At 50.1% G+C, this 8,293-nt stretch overlaps 1 long non-coding RNA gene across 1 annotated transcript in view; it reads left to right on the top strand.

Annotated features, from left to right (window-relative positions):
* The first annotated feature begins 210 nt into the window (after positions 1 to 210).
* Positions 211 to 8,293, top strand: part of LOC132209189 (uncharacterized) — a 31,398-nt gene continuing 23,315 nt past the window's right edge. Inside the window, exon 1 of the long non-coding RNA XR_009445281.1 lies at positions 211 to 400. This is a non-coding gene — a long non-coding RNA (uncharacterized LOC132209189). The remainder of the gene's footprint in view (positions 401 to 8,293) is intronic.

Genomic DNA, 8,293 nt, shown 5'->3' with positions numbered 1-8,293 from the left:
CAGGGGGTTACAGGGAAACATTTTGATGTTTCTCTCAACTCAGTGGGCCAGTGAGAAAAGGCACCATCCCACTGACTGTACCTATCACTTCAATTTGTAATTGATAAATATGTATATTAAAGAGAGCCAAGCAGCAGAGTGAACTGTATTATTGTTGCTGTTCCTCCAGTTTCCAGGTGCCATCAATGTGACACTGGAGGAGGCCCAGGATGGGCATGTCGTCCAAGGAGTGGGAGGGAATGTTGAACTCGTTCGCTACTGGGACGTGCAGTCGTTTGTCACAAACCGAGCGTGGGTGTTTCACAAAAAGCGTTCTCTGGGCCTCCGTTTGGTTTCCCTGACATTGAGGAGCAAACATTGGGAACAGCGGATAAAATCGACCACATTTGGGGATGTGCAGGTGAACATCTGTTTAACGTGGACGGTATTTTGGGGCCTGGGATGGGGGTGAGGAGGGAGGTGCAGGGGCAGATTTAGCACCTCCTGCGGTTGCAGGGAAAGATGCCGGAGTTGGTGGGGTTAATGGGGGGTGTGGAGCGCACGAAGGAATCGCGGAGACAGCAGTTCCTCAAAAGGCAGATGGGGTGGAGAGGGAAGTATAACCCTCATATCCTCCACACTCCTCACCAGATCTCATCCCAAGACCAGCATCAACCCCCAATCCCTGTCTCCTTGACCGGTCCATCTTCCCTCCCACATATCCGCTCCTCCCACCTACCCGCTCCTCACAGCTATCCACTCCCTCCACCTCACTGACCATCCCCACCAACCACACTCACCTCCCCGGCTTCATCCACGCCTCTTTGACCTGTCCGTCTTCTCTCCCACCGTATCCCTCCACTATGTACCTTCTATCACCGCCGCCCCTCTATTTATTTTTCAGCCTAATTCCCCCTCCCCCATTTCTGGAGAAGGCTCCTGACCCGAAGCATCAGCTTTCCTGCTCCTCTGATGCTGCCGGCCAGCTGTGTCCCTCTTGCTCCACACTGTGTTATCTCAGACTCCAGCATCAGCAGTTCCTACTGCCTCTGAGTGAGTTATCTTCAATGTTCAGTGAAGTGATGGAAGGGAAGCGGACAGGGCTCTCAGGCATCACATTCTCAACAATAAGCTGCTCACAGACACTCAATATCTTCTAATGTTCGCTGTCTTAGTTTGTCCATCGTCCCATTTTGCTTCTCACATGAGATTTATCACCTTCCTTCCGTTCACTCACCATCACATCAAACATGAGCTTTCCTCATGGTGGGCCAAACTCGAAGGATCAGACAGAGAGAGAGAGAGGCAGAGAGAAAGGGAGGGAGGAGAGAGATGGAGTGAGAGAGCAGGAGAGGCAGAGAGAGGGGGGGCAAAGACAGAATGAGGTGGGGGATATATATATATATATAGAGAGAGAGAGAGAGGGGGATCTATGTCTCACTCCCGATTGCTCCAGAATCTGCAGTTCCCATGATCTCTGATACAATGTTAACCTCACTGTGAAGCCTTTTCTAACCTGAAGAAGTTACCCTCCTCCCTCCGGACCAACCTCAGGTGATCTCTCTCCCACTGCAAACCATCTTCGGTCCGCCTCCCCCCTCTCCCTATTTATTCCAGAACCCTCTCCCCATCCCACTTTTCTGATGAAGGGTCTAGGCCCGAAACGTCAGCTTTTGTGCTCCTGAGATGCTGCTTGTCCTGCTGTGTCCATCCAGCTCCACACTTTGTTATCTCCGATCCCGATTGCTCCCTTGTGTTTAAAGTGAAACAATATCCCCCTCTGCTGGCCTCCTCACGCCACTGCACAAGGATGATCGATGGTGAAAGCCAGCAGGGGCTCAGTCAAAGAGAGAGAGAGCAGCACACAGCAGCGTCAATACACACAGGCACAGACACACACACACACACACACACACACACACACACACAGACACAAACACACACACATATAGGCACAGACATGGAGACACACAGATACATTTTTACACACATATGTACATGCAGACCCAGTCATGCAAAGACAGAAGCACACAGATAGACACAGCCACACACAAACGCAGAAGCACACACCACAAACACACAGAAACACAGACACAAAGAAACAAAATGACACATACAGATTCCATGTGCAGTCGCAGGCACAGCCCTGACATTAACCAGCTTTAAGACAGTTCTTGTCAATCAGGTAATTCCCAGCTTTTACAAATGAAATGCCGATGAGAAAGTGGGACAGTGCTGTGATGCCCCTTGGCTACTGTCAGGGAGAAGGTGAATGTGTTTAAGAAACACATGATCATTTGTGCAATGTACATACGCCCAATGGTGCAACAGATCCATGGCATCACTTGATGTCCATCTGTGAAACTGATTGATGTTCATTCTCAGAAAATCATTAAAAGTAAACTCGCCAACTGTACTGGTTCAGTTCAATCCCACTCACATCTTGTGTTTGAGTGAAAGTATTGTGTTCCCCTGTGGGATAAATGTGGGTTCCCTGGCTGCAGAAAACTCTGTTCCCTTTTCAGAATGAAAGGGTGTTGTAGCTAGTTTTAAACTGCAGTTTTGTATCTGTGTGGATTTCAGGCCTGGTGTGTGTGTGTGTGTGTGTGTGTGTGTGTGTGTGTGTGTGTGTGTGTGAGAGAGAAAGAGAGAGAGAGAGAGAGAGAGTGTGAAGGAGTGTGAGAGAAAGGGAGTGACTGTTTAAGGGGGAGAAGGGAGAGACAGACAGGAGCCACTGGACAGAACTTTTGAGTTGTTGCTTTTTCTCACACCACCTCACATCCTGCTTTAATCTCACAAAGAAGCCTCTTACTCTGCTCTGTACCTGAGGGAGGTGTATGTCAGGTAGGGAGAGCTGGGAACTGACTGGAAGAACTGGGATCTGGGAGGACAGAAGGGATTGAGGCACGGGCCTGGGACAGAGACAGAGAGGGAGTAGAGAGCAAAAGAAACCAGCGAGAGAGACAAGACAAAACCCAAGGAAAGGAGCAGAGAGAGAACAATAAAGCCACGGGGTGAGAGAGAGAAGAGAGAGAAATGCCATTCAGAGCAAGGAAAAGGGCAGAGAGGTGGGAGTGGGGAATAAATCCAGCATACAGAGAGAAGGACTGACAGAGAGAGGGAGAGAAATCCCAGGGAGAGAACGAGAAAGGACAGGTACAGAGAGAAATCAAAGGAGAGGAGAGCAAATAGATACCATGGAGAGTGAGTGATGGAGATACAGAGTGGGGTGGTCACAGATAGGATGACCATCAGGCGGAGAGAAAGGTGTCGAGAGAGGTGGACTGGGAAGTTCAGAAATGGGAAAAGCTGGACGTTAAAACAGTTCCTGCAAAATCTGGGGAAAGGGGTGAGAGAGTTGCGGGAGAGACTTGAGGTGGGGTATTGGTGAACGGGGAGATGTGAAGGATGTGGGGGAGACAGAGATTTATAGAAAGCAGTGGGAGGTACAGGAAGCTGAGATTTGGAGGCAGAGAGAGAGGGAGGCAGTGAAATCTGTGGGATCAGACTGTGCAGCAGCCCCACATCATCTGGGGTTTCAGCTCCCAAGTCAAATCTCCTCGGGGGCAGGTGTGGAAAGACAGAGAAATGAAAATTGAATAAATAAATTATAGCATCTAAAGCACAGCAAGATCCCATTGCTGCTTGGACTTCACAACCTGACAGCTTCCCATTCCCCCAGCAGAGCCCCTGATGTTAAACTGAGAGAACGCCAAACAGGAAGGTGTCTCAACCTGTCTCAGGCCTGTCCCAGTGTTTCTGTTTGAGGGGAGGGGGGCAGGAGAAATGTTTACTCCAGAGGCTGGGATTCACACACCCATCCCCACTCCCAGACTCTGTTTGTCTCCCTCTGTCTGTGCCCAAGTTTCAGTCTCTCAGAAATCCCCCAGGGAGAGAGAGAGATGGAAATTGATCACATCAAAGCCAATATATTTTGAAACAAAATAACGAGGATCAAAACGAGGTCCCATCACTGACTGACTTCCAAAATCAACCCAATTTCTCAGCACTTTCCCCTGACTTTTAAATCCAGAGAATGGGAACAGATTTCATCTGGATTCGAGGGGCAAATGCTTTCTGACTGCCCCCAGGGTTTATTTTCTGAGAGGCTGGGCAATGACTCAGTGGTAGGAGTGACACCACAGGGCCTGTGTCTCTCCCTCCCTCCGTGTTTAACCTGCCCCCTCAAGCTGGTTCTCTGACATTATGGGGTGGGGGATGTTGAAAAACAAAACCAGTGCCCTCCTCCCCCCGGTCCACTCCCATTCACCGGGCTCAGCCCCCGTGTCCATTCTGTCTGGGATTGGTTCTGATTCTACATTAAATATTAGACGTGGATCTTCCACTGGTGCAGTCACCTCTCTCTCTCTTTCTTTCCTTTCCACCCCTTCCCCTTTCTCCCTCTCTCTCTGTCCCTATCAAAGTCTTCATCTCTGTTGAGCTTTCTCTTGCCCGATAATGGCTCAATGCCTCACTCTCTCTCTCTCTTCCCTCTCCATTTGACAGCAGTGCCCTCTCCTGCCTCACATTTGCCACGTGTTCCCTTCTCCCCACTGTGTCTGGGAGGCATGACACTGTCACATTTTGGTGGGTGAGGGGGTGACGAGAGGTGGTGGAGAGGGGCGTGTCTGACTGGGGTGGGGGGGCGCACAGCAAAAGGGAGGGATTTTACACCCCACCCACTATCAGACTGTCAGAAAACTCAGCCTGGGTCCCTTCAGACAGCCTGAGGGTGACATGCTGCCAAAGGGGATACACAGCGAGATCCCACAGACTACAGTATGCAGGACCTCCAATGGATTCCCTTAACGACCTGTTGGAGCCCATCCTCCCACCCCCACAGCGCCCCCACAAGGAGAGGAGCTGACATAGGAATGAAGGACATTCTGCACAGCAGGATCCCACCTGCTGTCCCCTGCAATGCCCTTACCCCACACTGAAGAAGCCTGAACGTTTCTGCATCATTTCCACCCACTTTCGGAAGCCCTCCCTCCTCACCCGCCCCACCACATCTGAATTTGGAAAGTGTAGCCTCGCTACTGTAAAGGGAACGGCTACAGGCTGTCCCCACACAGCAAGATCCCACAGGCTGCAAATTGCAAAAAGGGCCTCCCCCACCAGCAAACACTGAACTCTCCCATTTCAACTTGGAGCTGGGCTCGGCCTGAACACTGGAGTAACCTCCTCTCCCCTATCCCCCCCACCCCAGATCCTGTACCTATCACCCCCCCCCCACCACACCCACCTCTCCCTCTTTCAGCTGTCTCCCTTTTTCCCTCCTGCATCACCATCCACCCCTTACCCTACTCAGCTCGGTGAGATCCCACAAGTAGCTCCCATCACATATACATAGAACATAGCACAGTCCAGGCCCTTCGGCCCATGATGTTGTGCCAAACGTTTACCCTAAATCCAAGGCCTATCTAACCTCCACCCCCACCTGAGATTGTCATCCACATGCCGATCTAATAGCCACTCAAATGCCCCTAATGAGGCCGACTCCACTATCTGCTCCAGCAATGCATTCCACTCCCCAACCACTCTCTGAGTAAAGAACCTACCTCTGACGTCTCCCCTATATCTACTGCCACTCACTTTAAAACTATGCCCCGTCATAATAGCTACCTCCTCCCTAGGAACAAGTCTCTGGCTGTCCACTCTATCTATATCGCTCATCATTTTGTACACCTCTATCAAGTCACCTCTCATTCTCCTTCGTTCTAAAGAGAAAAGCCCTGGCTCTCTCAACCTTTGCTCGCAAGACCTTCCTTCTGTTCCAGGCAACATCCTGGTAAATCTCCTCTAAATCTTTTCCAATGATTCCACATCTTTCCTGTAATGAGGCAAGCAAAACTGGACACAATACTCCAGATGTGGCCGAACCATGCTTTTGTACAGCTGGAGCATAAATTCACAGCTCTTGAACGCAATCCCTCTATTAATGAAAGCTAACACACCAAGTGCCTTCTTAACAACTCTATCCACCTGGGTGGCAGCTCTCAGGGAACTGTGGACATGCACCCCAAGATCCCTCTGCTCCTCCACACTGCCAAGTATCTTTCCGTTAACCCTGTACTCTGCTTTCAAATTTGTCCTTCCAAAATAAATCACCTCACACTTTTCAGGATTATACTCCATCTGCCATTTCTCTGCCCAGCTCTGCATCCCTTTGTAACCTAGAACAGCCCTCCACACTATCCACAACTCGACCCACCTTCATATCGCCTGCGAACTTAATAATCCACCCTTCCACTCCTTCATCCAAACCATTCACAACAATCACAAATAGAAGAGGACCCAGAACAGATCCTTGAGGTACACCACTTGTAACTGAGCACCATGTTGAATATTTTCCATCCACTACCACCCTTTGTCTTCTAAGAGTCAGCCAATTCTGAATCCAATCTGCAACATTTCCCCCCATCCCATGTCCCCTTACTTTCGGCATGAGACTACCATGGGGAACCTTATCAAATGCCTTCCTTAAATGTATGCTTCCCAATGTGCTCCCCTGAAATGACCCCTGCCAAAATGAGCCCTAGAATTTTGTGGCATGCAATTTTGAGCCATTTTCTGCCTCCTGCCCAAATCTTCTGTCCAGCATGTTTCACTGTCTCCACGTTTTGCCCCTTTTTACCTCCCCAGAAATGTGTCCTCCACTTTTTCCCGACCATCACAATATTGTACCCCATCTCCAAATCCTGTGCCTCCCCAAAACAATATTGCACCCCCCCATAAGTAATTTGACCCTCCCTGTCAAATATTTTTCCCTTATATTGCTGCTTCCCCAATTTCAGTTACTCTCCACAATATTGCCCCCAAAGCTTGCCCTCCTTCCCCATTTTGGGACTCCCCCACTTTGCATTTCCCCTGATATTGCCCCCTCAATAAATGTTTGCAACACCTTTCAAAATTCCCCAACTTGAGTTTTACCACACAAATATTTTGTCCCTCACAAAAAGTTTCAACTCTCAGTTTATAATTACCACCCCCCCCACATAGAGCTCCTCTCCCCTCCCAGTTCCTCCGTGACCGCAACTCCACTGTATATAAATGGCCCTCTGCATTTCCTTCTGTGGACAATCCCCCCTCCACCTCACCAAGTCATTGCCTCACCCTGGGGGCAGAGGTCACAGGGCATAGGGCGAGAGACTCAGAGGCCTTTTCACTGACTGCCTGACATAACAGCAAGACCCTGGTCCCCAGGCAGACCCTGCCCCCCTCAATGAGACAGGTAACCCCCCACCCCCCTTTCAGTTTAGAGAGAGCAGGCAAGGGTGAAACTCAGGTGGGGCAGGGGCTCAGGGAGGGTGAGGCAAGCAATGGGGAGAGAGAGTCATAGACAGAGAGGGAGGGAGAGAACCCACGAGGAGAAAAGAGGCACAGACATGCCAAGGGATAGACAAGCTATGGGGAGTAAGAAGTGGAAACACACAGAAGGAGGGAGAGGGGTGAGAGAGAGAGAGAAAGAAAATCCAACAGGAGAAAAGAGGTATAGAGAGACAGAAGAATAGTGAAGTGATGTGGAGAGGGGAACAGATAAAGAGAGAGGGACAGACAAAGAAAGAGAGGGAGAGAAGAAAACAGGGGCGATCTCACTCCAATAAATATACACCCCTCTCCACTCTGGCACAAAGCCCAAACCCACTCTAGGGAGAGAGACAGAGAGATACAGGCAGACAGAGTGACACAGCCCCAGGGAGGGAGAGAGAGCAATGGGCAGGCAGGCAGATAATCCCAGGGAGGGAGGGAAAGTGAGAGGGGGGAGAGGGGGAAGGAGAGAGAGACAGAGAAAGATCCCAGGGAGTGAAAAGGTGTAGGACAGAGACAGAGGGAGATGAAAAGATAGGGAGAGAGAAACAGAGGGTCAGATAGAAAGGGACAGAAAGACCCCAGAGAGCGATAGAAGGATAGACAAGCGAGAGAGACACACGGACCGAGAGAGTGTGAAACTTGAGGCTGGAAAACAGACGATAGACAGAGAAAGATTGAGGAGAGAGACAGAGAAACAGAAAGGGAGAGAGGCAGAGGGAGGGGAGAGAGAATGATCTCAGCAAGAGAGACATAATGAGGAAACCCAGGGGCAGAGGCGGAGCAAAAGAGTACCACTGGGAGAGTCAGAAGGGCAGACAGACAGGGCAGAGAGAAATCCCATTGAGAACAAGAAAAAGGGCAGATAGAAAGAGTGGGAAAGAGGGGGAAAATAAACTGAGGTTAATGTAAACTCAGCAGGACATAACACCAGCGCTTCGTCGGAGGCTCACTGATGGTGTTACCTAGAATGGTGATGAAACGTCTGAAAATGAACCTTCCA

The sequence above is a fragment of the Stegostoma tigrinum genome, unplaced genomic scaffold (assembly GCF_030684315.1).
Source record: "Stegostoma tigrinum isolate sSteTig4 unplaced genomic scaffold, sSteTig4.hap1 scaffold_70, whole genome shotgun sequence".
In the NCBI taxonomy this organism is placed as follows: domain Eukaryota; kingdom Metazoa; phylum Chordata; class Chondrichthyes; order Orectolobiformes; family Stegostomatidae; genus Stegostoma; species Stegostoma tigrinum.
This window is presented reverse-complemented; position numbering and strand designations above follow the sequence as displayed.